Raw genomic sequence first — 7617 nt, 5'->3', positions numbered from 1 at the left:
AAGAAAGGAATTGGGACTGTTTAAAAAGCGACACTCGAAGGCTGTATCTACGATGCTTTCTTTTAAAAACCGGTGTATCTAGCTACGCTGGCTTTATTCTGGCCAGAATAGTCACTTTATACCGGCAAAAGCTTGTTTTGAGTATTGCCTTTGCATTGGAAGGTCCTTACACAAATTCCGAAAGTTGGCCTGATCGATTGTGGGGACATATTTGGCGCAACATTCTGGGACTGTCCAGAGTGACACCTATTCAAGCAATTCGTATAGAGCTGGTCCTGACTTCCCCGAGTACTGGCATCGAAACCAACAGGGGGCAAGAAATGAGATGTGCCAAGGGAAATACGATACTCGTGGTCTTTCGGGAAGAAATGTTGAGTGGCTCCAGTCCAATTCTGTTGAAATTCGAAATGGTCAACGAGAGCTTTTTTGAGAAGATAGCTTGGTCACCAAATTGGGACGAGAGCCTGGGGGTGCTTCAAGAAGTGTTCACAAGTGCCCGCCTCGGCAGCAGATATGCTAAAATTGGAACAACACAGAGAAGATTGGCATGGCCCAGGCGCCAGGATTCCACGCAAATTTGTGAAGCGTTCCATATTTAAAAAACATAACTTTTTTTAAAGAAGTGTTTTCAAGCCTGGGACTGGGCCCAGATGATCCAAGTTATCAAATGGGGGCTTTGTGAAAATATTGTACATCGTAGGGGATATATACTTTTTTTGCAAAGTTTCATGCAAATTCGTCCAGGCGGAGGGAAGTTATAAGCCTCCCAAAAAGTGGTCTTCCTGTGGGTTGAGCAACTTAACCATAACTACACGGTTGCTACCGCGGGCCATATAATATATATAATACACGGCTGTGTATTTATGGTTAAGTTGTTCAACTCATAGGAAGAGCAATTTTGGATGGCTTATAACTTCACCCCCCACCCCCCTTGATTAATCCCAAAAAAAAATGTGCAAAAAAAAGTATATGGCCCACTCAGCAAAGTTTGGTAAAGTTTTGTCAAGGGCGGGGCAAAGTTATAGGTGGGTCTGAAAATGTGTGGAAATCCTCGTAGACCCAAAGGAAACATTATTTGCTTATGCCTACATCCCAAACCGCTGTGGGGCAATTGTCTTCTCCGAGTGATTATGTCAGATTGTTCTTTCCATATAAACGCCCACATAAATATGTTTTGCAATTCCCTAGTCCTACTCTTAGAAGGATATTCATGAGGATTAGACTAAACAAACTTCCGGTCTTGGCAGTCACGGGATCACGGCTGGGAACGCTGAAGGAAGAGCGCTACCGTCATTTACGTAGAGATCGGTCTGCAACAGAGACACTAAGGCACTTGCTTACGACCTGTAAAGTGATGTATAAATATTCCATGAGGTACTACAGACACTTTGCAGAAGGCTTTCTGGAGATCCAGAACAACCTTTCTGGCTGAATGGTATTTTGGGACTTAGCTTGGCAAAGGCTAATGCCTTGGCCCACGTATGGCAATCCTTTGAGTGAGAGCTTGAACTTGGAAAAGTGTCTTAAATGTGTGCTTATTACTCGAGGAGAATGGTTATGGTGGTTTGCTTTTAAACCCGAGATTGTTTTCATTTGCTTAATCAATGGTGCCATTTGGATATATTTAAGTATTTTAATTTAAATGACTGTAGTTTTTTATTGTTTTGCTCCTAATTATTTGGGCATTTGTTAAACACGCATAGCCCAGGGGCATCTAGGCGCTGAATAGTTCTATGGAACTGCAACACATTAATGTTTGTTTATTTATTTATACAGCGCTCCAGTGTATCTAGGCACGTTGCAAGTTACATTTTACAAGTCACATAGCATACGCTACATGAACATACAATTACAGGAAAATACAATAAATGGAAAATATGAAAGACTTTTTACATAGTAGTAACTCAGATTTACATATAGAATTGACAAGGCTGTGCAGACAGTGATGTTTTCACCGAGAACAGAAGGTGGGCAGCAGATGCCACTTATAAGTCCCTAGCAAAGAGCCAACTTTTCGTTTTATTTCTGAAGCTAGAGAGGGTCGCTTCAGATCTTAAGTCTGTTGGCAAGGAGTTCCACAGTTGTGCTGCCATGACAGGGAAGCTACTTCCCCCTCCCTTCTTAAGGTTATATCTGGGGACTTTAAAGCAATATGAATACACGGTCCTCGTGGGACGAGCAGAAATGCTTTTGGAAAATGTATCCACGTGGTAACAAGGGGCTGAATTAGCAAGGCATTTGTGGGGAAGGGTTAAGGCGTCGAATTGTATCCGGTCATTAACCGATATCCACATAGTAGTACGTCTAGCCTCTGAGATGTGGTGCATTCTAGGGATACTTAGCGCAGTTCTAAGAGCTTTATTCTATAGTATTTGTAGTTCATTAATGTTCTGTTTACTAGAGCCGAGATATAGTGCATTACAATAGTCTACTTTTGACAGAACAAGCGCTCTAGCTAAGGTAATACAACTAGCTGTAGATAGAAACGGTTTGAAGGCGTGGATTAGCTTACAAGTGCATGCTGTAGCATTGACTTGCCTGTGTAGGTTCACGGTGGAAGCCCAGAGTTTTCACACCCCTGGTGACTTTAATATCAATGCTGTCAATGTTAAATGATTGAAACTGGCTACTGCGTTTGTTGAGTTTTGGTTGGTGCTCCAATGAGCAGGAGTTAGGTCTTTACATCATTCAGACAGAGGCCATCCATGTCTGAATGATGAGATAGATTTTGTACAGCATGGCCGAGTCATAGTCACCAGACACGGGTAAGAGGATCTGGAGGTCTTCTGCATAGTTCATGTAGGTGACACCCAGATGATCCAAGTTATCAAATGGGGGCTTTGTGAAAATATTGTACATCGTAGGTGATACACACGAACTTTGCGGGACTCCACAAGTTGTTGGTGCTGGCTCCTCTGATGCCGATGGAGAGAATTATCTGTTGGAACGATTCTCTAGAAAAGATTGAATCCAAGCCGTTTCTTCCTGGGAGAAGTAGGTAGCTGTGGCTATGTGCTTACAAAGCACTTCATGGTCCACTAAATCGAATGCGGCAGAGAGGTCTAGTAGGAGGAGAATTTCCCTCTATCCTTTAGGTCATCCTTTTGGTTTTTCAAGTCAATCGACGCTGTTTCTGTGCCATGTTTGGGTCCAAGTCGTGACTGGCTGAGCCCCAGAAGATTATTAGTCTCTCGGTAGGCCTGATCTGAAGGTAAGCTGTTTTGTCTGTAATTTTGAACAGAAATGGGACTGTTGTTTTGGGTCTGTAATTAGTCGGGAATGTAAGGTCAAGGGAAGGTTTCTTTAAAATTGAGCGGTCCCAGGCATCCTTAAGACTGGTAAGGACAGTGGACGAGTCGAACGAAAAATTAATTAAGGTTGTGATGAATGGGGCTAGGTCCCTTGCAGCTTCTTTGATTATGGACACTGGGTAAGAGTCTCCCTGGCATCTAGAGGGTTTGAGGTAAGTTATGATGTTCACCACTTCCTGGATGGAAACCGGGACAGATTTAAATCGATTGGGTGGTTTGGTTAGGTCAGGCAGGGATCCCTGCAGTGTCAGGGACATAGGGAGGTAATGTTTTTTTATTTCAATTATCTCTTGCAGAATAGATATTTTGTTGGCCAATGCCGTTTGAATATTTGTACACCAGGTCTTGACCTTGATGCACGTATTGGTGGGCGGAATCGGGGATTCGAGTTCTCTTACGATGACAAAGAGTTCTCTTGAACAGGCTTTATCAATCTTGTCATTGTATATATTATGTTTAGATTGGATGATCTCTGATGTATATTTGGTTGCAATTTTCAAGAGATTGGGCTTCATGCCTCATTACAAGGTTGGAGGTAGTCTTGCCGGTAAAACCGGCAAGGCTACCTCCAAACTTGCAAGAAAGTCTGGCACCTGCAAATGGGCAATTACTAGGGTATTCTGGCCCTGCCGGACCGGTAATTGCCCTTTCGCGGGTGCCGGAATCGGGTGACCCCCATTTCCATAGGGCTCAATGGGAATGGGATGCTGTAGCACTGGCACAGTTCATTACTGGTAGCGGTACCATTGTATCCGGACCGGCAAACTCATAATGAGGCTCATTATCTTTATTTGGTGCTGTTGGGTTGTTTTTCCAGAAGCATTCAACTTTCCTTTTTTCTGCTCATAAGGCTTTCAAATTTGGGGTGAACCATGAGTTAAGGTGGGCTCTAGGTTTACTTTTAAACATTTTTAGGGGTGCGTTCTGTTCTATGGCTTGATTAAATGTAGAATTGCAACGGTCTACTAGAGCAGCCGGGTCTAAGCTGGGAGATGCAGAAGAAGATTGTCCACGGTCATGTTCCTTTTATTTCTGCTCAGTAGAGGGGGCGCCAGAGGTAGCGGGCTATCGGGAATGGTGAATGATAGTAGGTGATTATCCGTCCAAGTAGAAGGTTCGTTAGATGTTATTATAGTCAAGCAGTTGAGGTCAGCCACCCAGTCTAAAGTTCTGCCTATGGCATGTGTTGGTAAATGAATCCTTTGATTGAAGCCTAGTTCTGCAATAGTGTTGGCAAGTGCCAAGGCATGCTGGTCATTAAGACCGAGATTGAAGACCCCCATGAGGCCGATTTGAGAGGTGGGTTTAGTGTTGGTTGAGAGTAGTGCTGTAACTTCTTCTTCGAATGAGGCAATAGGGCCGAGCGGTCTGTATAACAGGTGCATAGTTATGGTCCGTGAAGCTGAGAGTGGCAGTTTAACTGTCAACAGTTCCCCTGATGGGAAAGGAGGATGTGTCGATACCCTTAGTCCTAGATCGGTTCTGGCCATGAAGGCAATGCTGCCCCCTCTGGACCTTTCTCTGTCAAGCCTCAGAATGGTAAAGTTGTCAGGAATGGCAAGTGAGAGGAAAGATCCAGCAGCTGCCTGGAGCCCCGTCTCTGTTATTTCTAGAAAGTCAAGTTGTTAGAGGTAATCAGGTCGGCGATGTCTAAGGCACGGGCAACCAACGATCTTGCATTAATAAGAGCCCCTTTAATGTGTGGTAGATTATCTTTTTTTTTTTTTTTTTTAAAGGGTAAAATCCCACCGGATTAGCAAAATCCCTAAGCCGATCTGGTAGTAAGCGTTACCAGCACCAGAAATCCCACCACAGTAAAACTTGATAACTTTAAATGGCGGTAATTACTCCCCAAACAACATTACTAAACTGGTCATAATCAGCGCCACACCCACAATCAGTGTTTATGTGAAGGGATTGTTGGGCACTATTACCGGGCGCTCAAATTATGTTATATGGCATTTGTATAGAACCTAATGCAGTTGCTATGGCATCAAAGCGCTGTGGATGAACACCCTTGGAGGACCGAAATCCAAGTAGGATTTTAAATGCGGATGTGCGTTTTAGCCAGTGTGAGGTGGGTAGGGGCGGCTTGTGGAGATCTGGCTAGTGATTAGGTGCTGTGATGGGCTGTCTAGAGAGTATGCCAGTCACGCAATGACGCCGGAGTATTCTCCTGCATGGCAGGGCTGGCACTAGTACATTATGCCATGTTAAGAGTTTTTTTTAAATACTCTGCCTGTCACCACCGCAGCGGCGGCCTAAAAGCGCCCAGGATGGTATGGAGAGTGGCGTTTTCTGCCCCCAGGGGTAACCAAACCTTGATCTGAGCCGGTATACACCAGTGCAGCAGAGAAAGGGGGAGGGCAAAACTGGAGACAGGTTACACACACGCATGCAAGGTTCGCACGGCTAAGGGCGTGGGCGAGGAGTAGGGCTGGAGCTTTTGATAGGCACCATTGCCTGTAGGGTCAGTGTAGAAAGGTCAAAGCATAGCGCTGAGCAGAAAGGTCAAATCTATAAGGCGCCTGCGAGCGCGCGCGTTATGTTTCGCACAGCCAGAGAAAATGCGGGAAAACGTGTGCTTGCTGGTGGTATTTTTACCGCAGTAACCCCGGAAGAAACTACATCTGTGCAAATCTGCCACACTGCTGCTCCTCCTCTCATGCCCACTCACGCGGCTACCCTGAAAACCTGACTGGCCTTTACCAGTGGACGCGCCCATGAGGCCAGTCCTTCAAAGAATATGCCAAAGCAGATTTCAGGCCATCAAGCCCGCCATGCCAGATCCTCTCGAAAATTGAAGCGTCTACGCATTCAGACGTGACCCTTTGCATATGGGGGAATAGGGGAGGATGGGTTGGGCAGCCCTTGTTTTTATATGTATTCTGGGACTTGTAGTTCTAACATTTCCATTCGAAATACAGACTACAACTCCCAGAATGCACAGAAAAAAAAATAGGACGGGCCCATTACTTTCCGGTTTGAATGGCCCAATGGGGCATGTATGCGTATACCCCCTGTTTAGTCTCCAGCTTTGCTCTCGTTGCCTTGGCGCTGTTTTTTTGTCTCTCAACACCTTGCCTTAGGCCGGGTTAATATGACACTATGGACTCGACTGCAGGAGACCATGACTGTCCTTTGCGCCCAACCCAGCCCCAGTGTAAGGAGTGTCATGCGAATGAAACAGGCCCCTCCAGACATTTTGGACTTCAATACCCTCCAGCCATAGCTAGTATAATACACAATGGGGAATTATGGGAGTTGTAGTTCAAAAGATCTGGAGGGACACATAAGTGGCAGCCTCTTTGATCTCTGGGAGCCAATTACAGATTGTTATTTAATTGAGATTTCAAGCTGCCCCCCTGCCAGGTCAGAAGAACTCCTTCCAGTGCTGCTAGTTTCTTTGCATTCTGTTAGCTGGAGGCACAATAAGAAACACAACTACAAGTCCCAGAATGCAAAGGAAACAGTACACGGCGCACTGGCAGTGAACAGTTTTGGATATTGGCACACGGTACATTTGATTTCTGAAATGGAGCATGCATAGTGCGCTCGCCTGAGCATTGGATCTGAAAGATATCGCGACATGGTACTTGCCCCAGTGCAGCGCACGGCATCGTTGGTTAGTGACCTCTCCATGGTGCAAGTGCCCGTCCCAACCGCGAGAGTCAGAAGAAGTGCAAAGAACCCCATGGCGTCCATTATCAGGCTGCAGCGCCTGGGGTGATAGACAAAGCGCCTCGATGTGCGTGGTTGATAGAACGTATTGCCTCCTGGCGACGACTCACTGTACGTGGCCCCCAGAATGTAGCTCCTCCTTATGTGAGATCATTGCATTCGTTGCGTAGAATGTAGCGCCTCGACCACGCCCTCACAGTAATTGATCCACAGAATGCACTGCCTGGCGGCTGCTGGCCTCACTGTCATCGCTCCAGTGAATGTAGCGCCCCGTTATGTGGGCTCAGCGCTTCAAAGCGTAGTGTCTTGATGCCCGGTCACCTCACTGTAAACGATCCAGTGAATGTAGCTCCTCGTTATGTGGGCCTCATTGTATTCGCTGCGAAGAATGTAGCGCCTTGTGTTGGCTGGTGGGCTGGCTAGCAGGATTCAGAGGACGTGGCGCCTCCTGGTGCGGCCCCTGGACACGATTCGCACAATGTAGCGCTTGGACGATGACGGGCAGAGCGTAGCGCCTCCTCGCTGAGGTTCTTACCGCCCGATATGACGGATGCTCCGCTTTCAGCTGCGTTCACCAGTGTACTGGTGGTCACACCTCATTCACGCGGACGTGCCCTGTGGCATT

At 46.3% G+C, this 7617-nt stretch overlaps 1 non-coding gene across 1 annotated transcript; it reads left to right on the top strand.

The window, feature by feature from the left end:
• Positions 1-496: 496 nt before the first annotated feature.
• On the top strand, positions 497-599 carry LOC138568568 (U6 spliceosomal RNA). The gene has a single exon (XR_011302898.1). It is a non-coding gene; the product is annotated as a U6 spliceosomal RNA (small nuclear RNA).
• Positions 600-7617: the final 7018 nt, after the last annotated feature.

The sequence above is a fragment of the Ambystoma mexicanum genome, chromosome 2p (genome assembly GCF_040938575.1).
Source record: "Ambystoma mexicanum isolate Mex_15411 chromosome 2p, UKY_AmexF1_1, whole genome shotgun sequence".
Lineage (NCBI taxonomy): Eukaryota > Metazoa > Chordata > Amphibia > Caudata > Ambystomatidae > Ambystoma > Ambystoma mexicanum.
Note: the sequence above shows the minus strand (reverse complement) of the source record. Positions and strands in the feature narration are given on the sequence as shown.